The sequence below is a fragment of the Oncorhynchus gorbuscha genome, linkage group LG02, assembly GCF_021184085.1.
Source record: "Oncorhynchus gorbuscha isolate QuinsamMale2020 ecotype Even-year linkage group LG02, OgorEven_v1.0, whole genome shotgun sequence".
NCBI lineage: Eukaryota > Metazoa > Chordata > Actinopteri > Salmoniformes > Salmonidae > Oncorhynchus > Oncorhynchus gorbuscha.
In genome coordinates, this window is record NC_060174.1 from 17,314,431 (window position 1) to 17,327,735 (window position 13,305).

General features: G+C 43.8%; 1 long non-coding RNA gene across 1 annotated transcript in view; it reads right to left on the bottom strand.

Annotated features, from left to right (window-relative positions):
• LOC123997965 overlaps positions 1 to 13,305 on the bottom strand; it is a 20,383-nt gene continuing 7,078 nt past the window's right edge. Inside the window, exons 2-3 of the long non-coding RNA XR_006832206.1 lie at positions 2,052 to 2,099; positions 1 to 1,086 (exon numbers count right to left, since the gene is read on the bottom strand). This is a non-coding gene — a long non-coding RNA (uncharacterized LOC123997965). The remainder of the gene's footprint in view (positions 1,087 to 2,051; positions 2,100 to 13,305) is intronic.

The following is a 13,305-nucleotide window of genomic DNA, read 5'->3' on the forward strand; positions in this document are numbered from 1 at the left end:
GTGTGACCTTATATAGACAGGTGTATGCCTTTCCAAATTATGTCCAATCAATTGAATTTACCACAGGTGTTAGGGAAACACCTGGTTAACAGGCCACAATAGGTCTGCAGGTCAAATTATGCTGGCTTGCAAAGTGATGCGTAATTCCTATTGGAATCCAGACAGCGTTAGGATATCCAACAAGTGGAATTGTTAAAATCACCTGCATTCATAACTGCCAGGGTACGGTAGTTTGAATACTGAGACTACCTCAGTCATCTAAGCAGGAACAACTATCTCCGTAACGAGTCCAATAAATCAAATTACTATCTAATTGGATTAGTTTAGAAAAGTGTATGTTATTTATCTTCCTGTAGCAGAAAAGTAATCAACCAATCAATGTACATGGAAAAACACATATTACAGTAAAACAAACAGTTATGAAAATTTCCTTGCAATAGAGCATGCTGGGAAATATTATTATAAGGTTCTACAGTATGTAAAACCCTTCTTGCCTTCCAAAGAATCTTTCTTGCCTTCCAAAGAATCATCAAAGAGCCATTTCTTCCAAAAACGGTTCTTAGGATGTTAAAAGGTCTAGGTAGAACCCTTTGCCTTACAAAATAACAATCTTCCAAAAACGGTTCTGTTAAAGGGTCTAGGTAGAACCATTTTGGAACCCTTTTTTTCCTAAGAGTGTTGTTGTCTAAATTGTGCTATAGAGTTTACAGGTTGCGGTTTCTCATTGCGATTGGTTATTCCCATAATTTGCAACAATGCTAATGAGCGTCATCACTATCTTTTCTGCGGTACCTCAAACTGTTGTGATTACCAGTTGAGATAAGCCTTTATGAAAACCTACTCTGAACTGGGAGTTTTTTTCTCTTAAAACATGTTTCTGAGATGATTTGTGGATATGTGCCCAGGGCCTTCCGCTATTTTCCTTGCTCGTTTCTTGCTCTTCAGGGGCCAATGGTAACTTTTTGGATGTCCTGGGGTATCCTAACACCGGAGTGCTGCTGGTCTCTCCTGAGGGGAACAAATCCCTTACCAAGCGCTGTGAACGCTGGTATTTCAATTTTCTCATTGGTTCTCACCCATGATCACCTGCGAGAGGGTGAAAGATACTATTGTTGTTATCGGGAGATTTAATACGGACATTCTATGCAAACACACATGATCATGTTATAGATAACGACCAGTGGAGGCTGCTGAGGGGAGAACAGCTCATAATAATGTCTGGAACGGCGCAAATGGAACGGCATCAAACCATGTGTTTGATACCATTCTGCTCCAGCCATTACCACAAACCCATCCTTCCCAATTAAGGTTGCACCAACCTCCTGTGCAACGATCACAGTTTCAAACAAGGCAACATTGTAGTAAACATGTGTCATCTCATTTGAACATGTGGGCTTACTGTCTGTGTTAGCATCTGTACTCTTATATCATCCCATGATGTCCAAGCGATCTGCCCTTTACACTAGACTATCAATCATGCCAAAGAACTAGGCTGCGTCATTTCATTTTAACTTGTTGAACTTTTTTCTATTGCAAAATCAAGAGCTCTGCCTTTGCACCAGTATTACAAGTATGGCAGTAAGTTGACTAACATACTGAGTTTGCAATTGTGGATTCCATTCAACTGTACAACCCTTTGTCCCACAAGTGCTCAAATAACTCAGGATCTACTTCTGGGAAGTCACTCTATAATCTGAAATGGTATCTGAAAATAATGTAAACGGCAGTACGTGAGCCAGGTTTACAATGACAACAACTGTATCTCAACAGGACAAATTTAAGTTGAACAGAATGTTGACTAGAGAAAAGCCAACACCCAATCATCCCTGCTGCAGATGGCTTGTGGGTGATATGGGAGGTGAAGTTGGTCAGAAAGTATCAAAGTGTCAAACTGCACATCTGAAAAGGAAATGAACCTCATTGTACACAAACAGAGCTACTAAAAACACCTCTACTCTTGTGACATGAGATAGCGCACAGTTAGGAGGAAGAATTGACTGGCATTAGTTAATAAAGATGTGTTGACAGAAGTGTGTGCCTGCGGGACTTACTCAGATGTATTCTTGGATCAGTGTTTGTTTCCTTCTACACCGAACACTCTGCAAAACAAAATACACAGCCCAGCTAGCACACACCGTTCTGAGAATCATATGTTTCTTAGTGCTTGATGAGAGTGTGGTTGTCCTATGGTTATTTTGCATACAACCTTCCCACAACATTCTGAGAATCATATCTTCAGCTGTAAACTATGAGAATGTGAATGACCATCAGCTACGTGAATATTGACCAACAGTCTATGTTAATATAGTGTCTTCCAGCCGATATAAGTTTCTTATGTGGGAATTTCAGTACTTCAGCATAACGTTTCTTACCGCTTTCCTCATGGTTCTATTTAAAGTAATGTTGTCAAATTGTTTCAGAAAACATTAAGAATCAACGTTCATCTGTGGGAATTTCAGTACTTCATTATGACATTTTCTGCAGGTTTCCTCATGGTTCTATTTAAAGTAATGTTGTCAGAACATTAAGAACACTTTCTATAAAAACAACATGTAAACATGAATAATAATCAAGATTGTTATTTAAAAACATGTACACAGGGTCGGCTCCAGGCATAAGCGATATAAGCTGTTGCTTAGGGTCCTAGGCCACTATGGTGCCCGACCCAAAAAACAAAAGAAAAGTACATTTTTTTATTTTTAGGAACTCAGTTGAGGTCTCAACTTACTGTTAGAATAGTAGAATACACAAGGTGCAAGTTATAAATTTGGTTGTGCATCAGTAATTTTTCTCTTGTTATGTCAGTGACTGACAGTCAGCTAACAATTTTTTAATTGATAAATTAATCTAGCCAGCTATCATTACCGAATATCGACCCGGCACTCAGGGCACATGCCCAGGGCCCCTGACCTGCAGGGTGCCCCTGTTGATTTTGTTAGCCATTCTCACTCAGCTGTCATTAACATGGCATAATGGTGGTTTCATGTGCTTGTACATTCAGTTCAGTGTCAACAAAACTCTCTCTATCCTCTATCTTGTAAAGAGTGTACAGATGTGTTGGCTGCGCCCACTAATTGGCCACACGTGATCTTAATGTGTGTTTGATTCCTTTGAAATGGGGTCTGTTTGAATAGATTAAAATGAATCGCTATGTATGAGTAAAACAAAACATGGCATGCTAGTTGAATCGGTGTTAAATGGCTAGCTAGTTAGTGGTGCACACATGTAGCGTTTCAATTGGTGATGTCACTTGCTCTTAGACCTTGAAGTAGTTGTATCACTTGCTCTTAGACCTTGAAGTAGTTGTATCCCTTGCTCTAAAGCTTGAAGTAGTTGTATCCCTTGCTCTAAAGCTTAAAGTAGTTGTATCCCTTGCTCTAAAGCTTGAAGTCGTTGTATCCCTTGCTCTAAAGCTTGAAGTCGTTGTATCCCTTGCTCTAAAGCTTGAAGTCGTTGTATCCCTTGCTCTAAAGCTTGAAGTCGTTGTATCCCTTGCTCTAAAGCTTGAAGTAGTTGTATCCCTTGCTCTAAAGCTTGAAGTAGTTGTATCCCTTGCTCTAAAGCTTGAAGTAGTTGTATCCCTTGCTCTAAAGCTTGAAGTAGTTGTATCCCTTGCTCTAAAGCTTGAAGTCGTTGTATCCCTTGCTCTAAAGCTTGAAGTCGTTGTATCCCTTGCTCTAAAGCTTGAAGTAGTTGTATCCCTTGCTCTAAAGCTTGATGTAGTTGTATCCCTTGCTCTAAAGCTTGAAGTAGTTGTATCCCTTGCTCTAAAGCTTGAAGTCGTTGTATCCCTTGCTCTAAAGCTTGAAGTCGTTGTATCCCTTGCTCTAAAGCTTGAAGTCGTTGTATCCCTTGCTCTAAAGCTTGAAGTCGTTGTATCCCTTGCTCTAAAGCTTGAAGTAGTTGTATCCCTTGCTCTAAAGCTTGAAGTAGTTGTATCCCTTGCTCTAAAGCTTGAAGTAGTTGTATCCCTTGCTCTAAAGCTTGAAGTAGTTGTATCCCTTGCTCTAAAGCTTGAAGTAGATGTATCCCTTGCTCTAAAGCTTGAAGTCGTTGTATCCCTTGCTCTAAAGCTTGAAGTAGTTGTATCCCTTGCTCTAAAGCTTGAAGTCGTTGTATCCCTTGCTCTAAAGCTTGAAGTCGTTGTATCCCTTGCTCTAAAGCTTGAAGTCGTTGTATCCCTTGCTCTAAAGCTTGAAGTAGTTGTATCCCTTGCTCTAAAGCTTGAAGTAGTTGTATCCCTTGCTCTAAAGCTTGAAGTAGTTGTATCCCTTGCTCTAAAGCTTGAAGTAGTTGTATCCCTTGCTCTAAAGCTTGAAGTAGTTGTATCCCTTGCTCTAAAGCTTGAAGTAGTTATATCCCTTGCTCTAAAGCTTGAAGTAGTTGTATCCCTTGCTCTAAAGCTTGAAGTAGTTGTATCCCTTGCTCTAAAGCTTGAAGTCGTTGTATCCCTTGCTCTAAAGCTTGAAGTCGTTGTATCCCTTGCTCTAAAGCTTGAAGTCGTTGTATCCCTTGCTCTAAAGCTTGAAGTAGTTGTATCCCTTGCTCTAAAGCTTGAAGTAGTTGTATCCCTTGCTCTAAAGCTTGAAGTAGTTGTATCCCTTGCTCTAAAGCTTGAAGTAGTTGTATCCCTTGCTCTAAAGCTTGAAGTAGATGTATCCCTTGCTCTAAAGCTTGAAGTAGTTGTATCCCTTGCTCTAAAGCTTGAAGTAGTTGTATCCCTTGCTCTAAAGCTTGAAGTCGTTGTATCCCTTGCTCTAAAGCTTGAACTAGTTGTATCCCTTGCTCTAAAGCTTGAAATAGTTGTATCCCTTGCTCTAAAGCTTGAACTAGTTGTATCCCTTGTGTAACGGCTAGCTTAGTTAGCGGTGCATGCTAAATAGCGTTTCAATCGCTTACGTCACTTGCTCTGAGACCTTGAAGTAGTAGTTCCCCTTGCTCTGCAAGGGCCGCGGCTTTTGTGGAGCGATGGGTAACGATGCTTCGAGGGTGACTGTTGTTGATGTGTGCAGAAGGTCCCTGGTTCGCGCCCGGCGAGGGGACGGTTTAAAATTATACTTTTACATTGATGCTGTTGACCCGGATTACTGGTTGCTGCGGAAAAAGGAGGAAGGTCAAAAGGGGGGTGAGTGTAACGGATGTGAAACGGCTAGCTTAGTTAGCGGTGCGCGCTAAATAGCGTTTCAATCGGTTACGTCAATTGCTCTGAGACCGTGAAGTAGTAGTTCCCCTTGCTCTGCAAGGGCCGCATATTTTGTGGAGTGATGGGTAACGATGCTTCGAGGGTGACTGTTGTTGATATGTGCAGAAGGTCCCTGGTTCGCGCCCGGGTATGGGCGAGGGGACGGACGTAAAATTATACTGTTACACTTGCTCTGCAAAGGGCCACAGCTTTTGTTGTGCGATAGGTAGCGATGCTTCGTGGGTGACTGTTATTGATGTATTTAGAGCAGGGATGGGCAACTCCAGTCCTCAGGGGCCTGATTGGTGTTACACTTTTGCCCTAGCCCCAGGTAATACACCTGACTCCAATAATCAACTAATCATGATCTTCATTTTAGAACACAATTAGTTTAATCCCCTTGTGCTTGCTGTGGATGGGTGAAAAAGTGTGACACCAGTCCGGCCCCTGAGGACTGGAGTTGCCCACCCCTGGTTTAGAGGGTCCCTGGTTCAAGCCCACGTTGAAGAAGGCCGGAAGCAAGATACACTGGCTCCATCTTGGTGGTACTTTGGACTAATTACATGGCAAGAGAACAGAAGATCATAGTTTCAAATCTCACTGATGCCGTTTGACAATAAAACATTTGAAATGTTTGCATGATTAATGCCTAAGCCAGTATTTCCTTGAGTACCCCAACACTAAACATTTTTGTTGTAGCTTTTGGACAAGCACACCTGATTTAACTTGTCAACTAATTATCAAGCCATCAATGAGTTGAATCAGGTGAGATTGTCAGGGGCAACAACAAAAATGTGCACTGTTGTGGGTACATGAGTTGGGAAATTCCGGCTTAAGCAAATTAATTGTGTTTTCTGTGCTTTGAGTTCAAATGAGTTAAGACAAAATGTTATTAAAAGTCTAATTGAAACATGTTCGCAGAACGGTATTTAATTACCTTAAAATAACCTATAATTTCCATTCTCAGAATGTTAATAAAACCTCCCAGGAACACCTTCAGGGAACCATACATAGTAAAACATTCTCAGAACCCCCCTGCAACCTAAAAGTGTAAGTTCCCAGAACAGGCAACATTTTCACTTCAGTTCTCAGAACGTTAAACCAATGGGAAACCAAAAACATATGTTCCCACAACTTCCAAGGAACCAAATGTGCTAGCTGGGAGTCCTCCACCAATGGCTACTGATGAATGTATCCCAGTCAGAGCAAGAAAAGAGTACTGAGTTTGGCAATAACAAGAGGGCCTGCCTGTGATATTCTCCCAACATTTCCACTTCCATATCCTTCCTCCTTTGGAATTGCTAGTGTTGAGCAAATAGTCGATTTTGAGGTCAGTCCGGTTTCAGTTCAATTATAAAACAATTCTCACGATTTTCCGTTTTAATTCTTTTTTAAACATTAAATGCATTATGTGGGTTGAATGCTGTAACACAGAATAAAACAATGAATAAAAGTCCCATGATGGTAGTGACTGCCCATGACTCCTTAATCACTAATTAACCATCAGTTTATTCACATTACTTTAATAAAATATTTCAGTTGTTGTGTCAGTTACATTTGGTTTATTTGATGATTTTATTATTTTACTCCAAGTTATCATCTTATTTCTATAGAGCTGCTGCCTATGCTGTCTGACAAAATCACAATTTTAGTAGTTCTTCAAAGTATACAAGGTATACTTTTACTCGGATGGGGCCACAGTGTCTCCTGACCCCTCCTGTCTCAGCCTCCAGTATTTATGCTGCAGTAGTTTATGTGTCGGGGGGCTAGGGTCAGTTTGTTTATCTGGAGTACTTCTCCTGTCCTATTCGGTGTCCTGTGTGAATCTAAGTGTGCGTTCTCTAATTCTCTCCTTCTCTCTTTCTTTCTCTCTCTCGGAGGACCTGAGCCCTAGGACCATGTCCCAGGACTACCTGACATGAGGACTCCTTGCTGTCCCCAGTCCACCTGGCCATGCTCCTGCTCCAGTTTCAACTGTTCTGCCTTACTATTATTCAACCATGCTGGTCATTTATGAACATTTGAACATCTTGGCCACGTTCTGTTATAATCTCCACCCGGCACAGCCAGAAGAGGACTGGCCACCCCACATATGCTCTCTCTAATTCTCTCTTTCTTTCTCTCTCTCGGAGGACCTGAGCCCTAGGACCGTGCCCCAGGACTACCTGACATGATGGCTCCTTGCTGTCCCCAGTCCACCTGACTGTGCTGCTGCTCCAGTTTCAACTGTTCTGCCTTATTATTATTTGACCATGCTGGTCATTTATGAACATTTGAACATCTTGGTCATGTTCTGTTATAATCTCTACCCGGCACAGCCAGAAGAGGACTGGCCACCCCACATAGCCCGGTTCCTCTCTAGGTTTCTTCCTAGGTTTTGGCCTTTCTAGGGAGTTTTTCCTAGCCACCGTGCTTTTACACCTGCATTGTTTGCTGTTTGGGGTTTTAGGCTGGGTTTCTGTACAGCACTTTGAGATATCAGCTGATGTACGAAGGGCTATATAAATCAATTTGATTTGATTTGCTGAGTACCAATACCTTGCAAAGCAACTGCTCTCTATGTATCCCCTCTTGATCACAGCATTCGTCGGTCTCTTATGTAGCAGGCATAAAAGGAACACAGACTGGATAAGTAGCCGCATAATGGATTATGGTTATTGTAGTTCATTATCAAAAAATGTTTTGCTCTAAACTATGTAGAACAGTGGCCTGTTAGAAACTACAACTCCCTACTACATTGCACAGTTTGGTTATGATCTAATTTATCTCTCAAGAAACTGCAGCTCAATGTGGCATTGTGTTCACAGAAAAAAACTGAACAAAATAGAATTCAAATAATTGAACTGATGTTGGTCAATTCAACAAAAAATAACCAACGTTTTGGTTAATCGCTTAGCACTAGGAATTGCACACCTGTCTCAAAACCTTGCACAATTGAAACAAGGTGAAGTATGTGAAAAGGATAGAAATTACTGCACCCCTTCCCTCCAAAACACAGTAGGAAGAGATGGTTAGCTTTTCTAAAAACATGCACAGATTCCACATGTGTTTACAAATCCGTCCGATATCGAAAGGGATGTGTGTACATTAGTGTATATGTGCCCTTATTCAAAGTATGTTAGCAGAGTGCAAATTGTACCTTGACATTTGGGGAGCCCCTATTGTGCCTAATAGTTAAGACATGTCATTTAACGGTAACAATGTATTACATTTTAATGTGGCATGAACACAACCAGTCATGATGTTTTCATCTGATTGTTGAACAAATTACTTCAAAAAGTAGGCTACCTGCAGCACTTTCATCCATTCCAAAATCATTTCAGCATCCAAACCACCTGATTAATGGAAAGAAACATCTGTTACAAACACCATCAGTGTAAGGACATTTGGCCATTGTCATTAGACCTACTGCAGTGGGTGTATTCATGGGTGCCAAGGGAAGCCATGCTTCCCCAAAAATGTGAACAAGAAAAAATAAAACAAATATGTAACGGCGTTCGTCTGTTGAAGGAGAAGCGGACCAAAATGCAGCGTGGTGGTTACTCATGTTCTTTAATGAAGAATCGCGATACATGAAATAACTTATAAATATACAAATACAACAAACGGAACGTGAAAACCTATACAGCCTGTCTGGTGAACAACTACACAGAGACAGGAACAATCACCCACGAAATACACAGTGAAACCCAGGGTCCCTAAATATGGTTCCCAATCAGAGACAACGAGAATCACCTGACTCTGATTGAGAACCGCCTCAGGCAGCCAAGCCTATGCTAGACACTCCCCTAATCAGCCACAATGCCAATGCCTACAAAAAAACAATACAACAACACAATAAACCCATGTCACACCCTGGCCTGAACAAATAATTAAAGAAAACACAAAATACTAAGACCAAGGCGTGACAGAACCCCCCCCCCCCAGGGTGCGGACTCCCGGACGCACCTCAAAACCATAGGGAGGGTTCGGGTGGGCGTCTGTCCATGGTGGCGGCTCCGGCTCGGGACGTGGACCCCACTCCATTAATGTCATAGTTCCTCCCCCTCGCGTCCTGGGATAATCCACCCTCGCCACCGACCATGGCCTAATAGTCCTCACCCAGAACCCCACTGGACTGAGGGGCAGCTCGGGACTGAGGCAGCTCGGGACTGAGGGGCAGCTCGGGACTGAGGGGCAGCTCGGGACTGAGGGGCAGCTCGGGACTGAGGGGCAGCCCGGGACTGAGGGGAAGCCCGGGACTGAGGGGAAGCCCGGGACTGAGGGGAAGCCCGGGACTGAGGGGAAGCCCGGGACTGAGGGGAAGCCCGGAACTGAGGGGAAGCCCAGGACTGAGAGGAAGCCCAGTACTGAGATGAAGCTCAGGCAGGTAGTTGGCTCCGGCAGATCCTGGCTGGCTGGCGGATCTGGAAGAGTCTGGTTGACTGGCAGATCTGGAAGAGTCTGGTTGACTGGCAGATCTGGAAGAGTCTGGTTGACTGGCAGATCTGGAAGAGTCTGGTTGACTGGCAGAATCTGGTTGACTGGCAGATCTGGCTGCTCCATGTAGACTGACAGCTCTGGCTGCTCCATGCAGATTGGCAGCTCTGGCTGCTCCATGCAGACTGGCAGCTCTGGCTGCTCCATGCAGACTGGCAGCTCTGGCTGCTCCATGCAGACTGGCAGCTCTGGCTGCTCCATGCAGACTGGCAGCTCTGGCTGCTCCATGCAGACTGGCAGCTCAGGCTGCTCCATGCAGATTGACAGCTCAGGCTGCTCCATGCAGATTGACAGCTCAGGCTGCTCCATGCAGACTGACAGCTCTGGCTGCTCCATGCAGACTGACAGCTCTGGCTGCTCCATGCAGACTGGCATCTCTGGCTGCTCCATGCAGACTGGCAGCTCTGGCTGCTCCATGCAACCTGGCAGCTATGGCTGCTCCATGCAGGCTGGCAGCTCTGGCTGCGCTGAACAGGCAGGAGGCTCTGGCAGCGCAGGAGAGGAGAAAGGCTCTGGCTGCGCTAAACAGAAGGGAGACTCCAGCAGCGCTGTAGAGGAGGAAAGCGCTGGCTGCGCTGAACAGGCGGGAGGCTCCGACAGCGCTAGAGGGAAGGAAGGCTCTGGCTGTGCTGAACAGGCGAGGCGCACTGAAGGCCTGGTGCGTGGTGCTGGAACTGGATCGAGAACACGCACAGGAAGCCTGGCGCGGGGAGATGCCACCGGAGGACTGGTGTGTGAAGGTGGCACAGGATGGACTGGACCGTGAAGGTTTACTGGAGAGCCTGAGAGCAGGGCTGGCACAGGACGTGCAAGGCTAGGTAGGTACACAGGAGGCCTAGTGCGTGAGGCTGGCACAATTTTCACCAGCCGACTAACACGCACCTCAGGACGAGTATGGAGCGCTGACCCAGGTGCCATCAAATCCCCGACACGCTCCGTCGGACGAATCTTGTACCTAAAGCACCAAGCTAGCAACTCCCTCAATACTCTCTCCTCCACTTTCCCCATTAACTCCTTCACAGTCTCTGCTTCGCTCACCTCTAACACCGGCTCTGGTTCTGGTCTCCTCCTTGGCTCCTCACGATTTACAAGGAGAGTTGGCTCAGGTCTATCTCCTGACTCTGCCACTCTCTCCCTGAGCCCCCCCCCCCAATACATTTTTGGAGGTGACTCACGGGCTTTCTTCTGCGCCGTCGTGATTGTCTCTCCAACTCCATTCTCCTATAACCCTCCTCGCACTGCTCCAGTGAATCCCAGGCGGGCTCCGGCACTCTCTCTGGGTCGACCGCCCACCTGTCTCCATGGGAGGCGATCTCTTCCGGCCAGTATCTCCTCCCAAGTGTAACAACCTTTGCCATCCAACACGTCTTCCCATGTCCAGAAATTCTTGTCGCGCTGCTCCTGCTGCCGCTGTTGCCTGTTACCACGTTGCTTGGTCCATTTGTGGTGGGTGATTCTGTAACGGCGTTCGTCTGTTGAAGGAGAAGCGGACCAAAATGCAGCGTGGTGGTTACTCATGTTCTTTAATGGGGAATCGCGACACATGAAATAACTTATAAATATACAAATACAACAAACGGAACGTGAAAACCTATACAGCCTGTCTGGTGAACAACCACACAGAGACAGGAACAATCACCCACAAAATACACAGTGAAACCCAGGGTACCTAAATATGGTTCCCAATCAGAGACAACGAGAATCACCTGACTCTGATTGAGAACCGCCTCAGGCAGCCAAGCCTATGCTAGACACACCCCTAAACAGCCACAATCCCAATGCCTACATTAAAAAAAACAATACTACAACACAATAAACCCATGTCACACCCTGGCCTGAAGAAATAATTAAAGAAAACACAAAATACTAAGACCAAGGCGTGACAAAATAAAGAAATATTTTTTTCATTTTGCTCCAATTCGTAAGTAGCTGAATCTCATAGGAAAAAGCATCCAAGCGAGAGAAACAGCGCCCCTCTGTCTCAGTATCTGCAGCCAATATATCAGATTCAGAATTGCCAAAAAGAGTACGTCATGTTAACATTACTTTATTGGTTTACTGTTACTTCGTATCAAAACATAACCACTTTCGCATTTGCACAGAGGAACAGCTAACGTAAGTCATCATTGGTTCTAGCTAGCAGTCACTACTTTGGCCATGTTCATTTGCCTAAATATGTTCTTAAACGTTGCAGATAGAAATACCATGAATAGAGCAGGCGTGATACCTTATTCTACATGCCAGAGAGGGATGTTTGTTCTACATAACAAGCACATTTCTATGTGAATGTTCCAAAATGTTACTTCCTTCTGAATGTGCCTTTTGTTTGAAAAATCTGTTCACACTGGTAGCCCAATTTTGATACATTTTCGACTAATTGGTCTTTTGACCAATCACATCACATAAAATAAAGATCAGAACTGGGTTGCCTGTCTAAATGCAGCCTAAGTTAGTTAGCCCATCCTACCAACAATGCCAACAATGAATGTCACCCGACACACCCCGAAAACTCAGTATACTTAGTCACTTGATTGAAGGTGTAACATCAATTTGTGGATCCAGTTACCACACCAGCTAGACAACAATTTGGTTAAAATGAGAAGAGTTGCTAAAGTAGCTAGTTGCTACAGCACTAGATAGCTAGTTAACTAGCTACCTATCAGATTGGTATTTTACAAAACTGGATCAATGAGTTAGCCAGTTAACTTTGATAAACAAACAGAATTAAGTTTACATTTTCTTAAGAAAGCTCAATTTAGATACAGTATGTGTTTTTTGTTGTTGAGTCAATTAGACAATAACTGTGACTCACTTATCCTGCTTTGTCATATACCCCTCTGGGATAGCTCGGAATGAAACATTCATCATAGGCCGCACATGACCACAGATTTGCATTGGGGAAGAAGCAGGCTAATGGTGGCTATGTTGATTCAAAGTTGTACTAAGCCACCACAATCAGTCTGTGAGGCTAATATAATATTTCCAGACTCCACTTGTAGCGAGAGGGGTTTTGCTTTGCTAAAACTTCAACAAATTGTGCTCTGCAAGTTGACCTTGTAATAGCATACACTTTTAAATGCATCTGTCCAAGGGCTGACTGGGACCAGAAATGAGCCCGGGCATTCCTAACACACCAGCAATTGTTTTTTCTTGAGGCCACCATTATTAGCCAAAATGGCTGGACTCTGGCATGGGTGGACTGGCCATCTGGCATTTTGGGTAAAAGCCAGATGGCTAAAATGTCCCATTGTCTCTGTCAGGTCCACATTGGGTAGACATCAATAGAAAAATAGAAAATTACTATGAAATAATACAATATTTCAGTTGTGTATATTATTTGATGACTTTATTATTATTTTTCCTTAAAGTCATAATCTCATCACTGCTCAGGAATTAGCAGCCAAACAGCCAGACAACGTCATCTCTGTACTCCCCATGCTGTTCTGTCTTTAGTCATTATATTTAGCAAGGCTAGCTGCAAGGTTGTCTGACGTTATCATTTTACTAGTTCTTCAAAGAAAATAAGGCGTAGTTTCACAAACTTCCTCAATCCCTCTCTGAGGTCTTTGTGTTGTGTACATTCCTCTCTCATGCGGTCTATGCGGTCTGTATATATCTAACCTAACATAGCAGGAGTAAAAGTG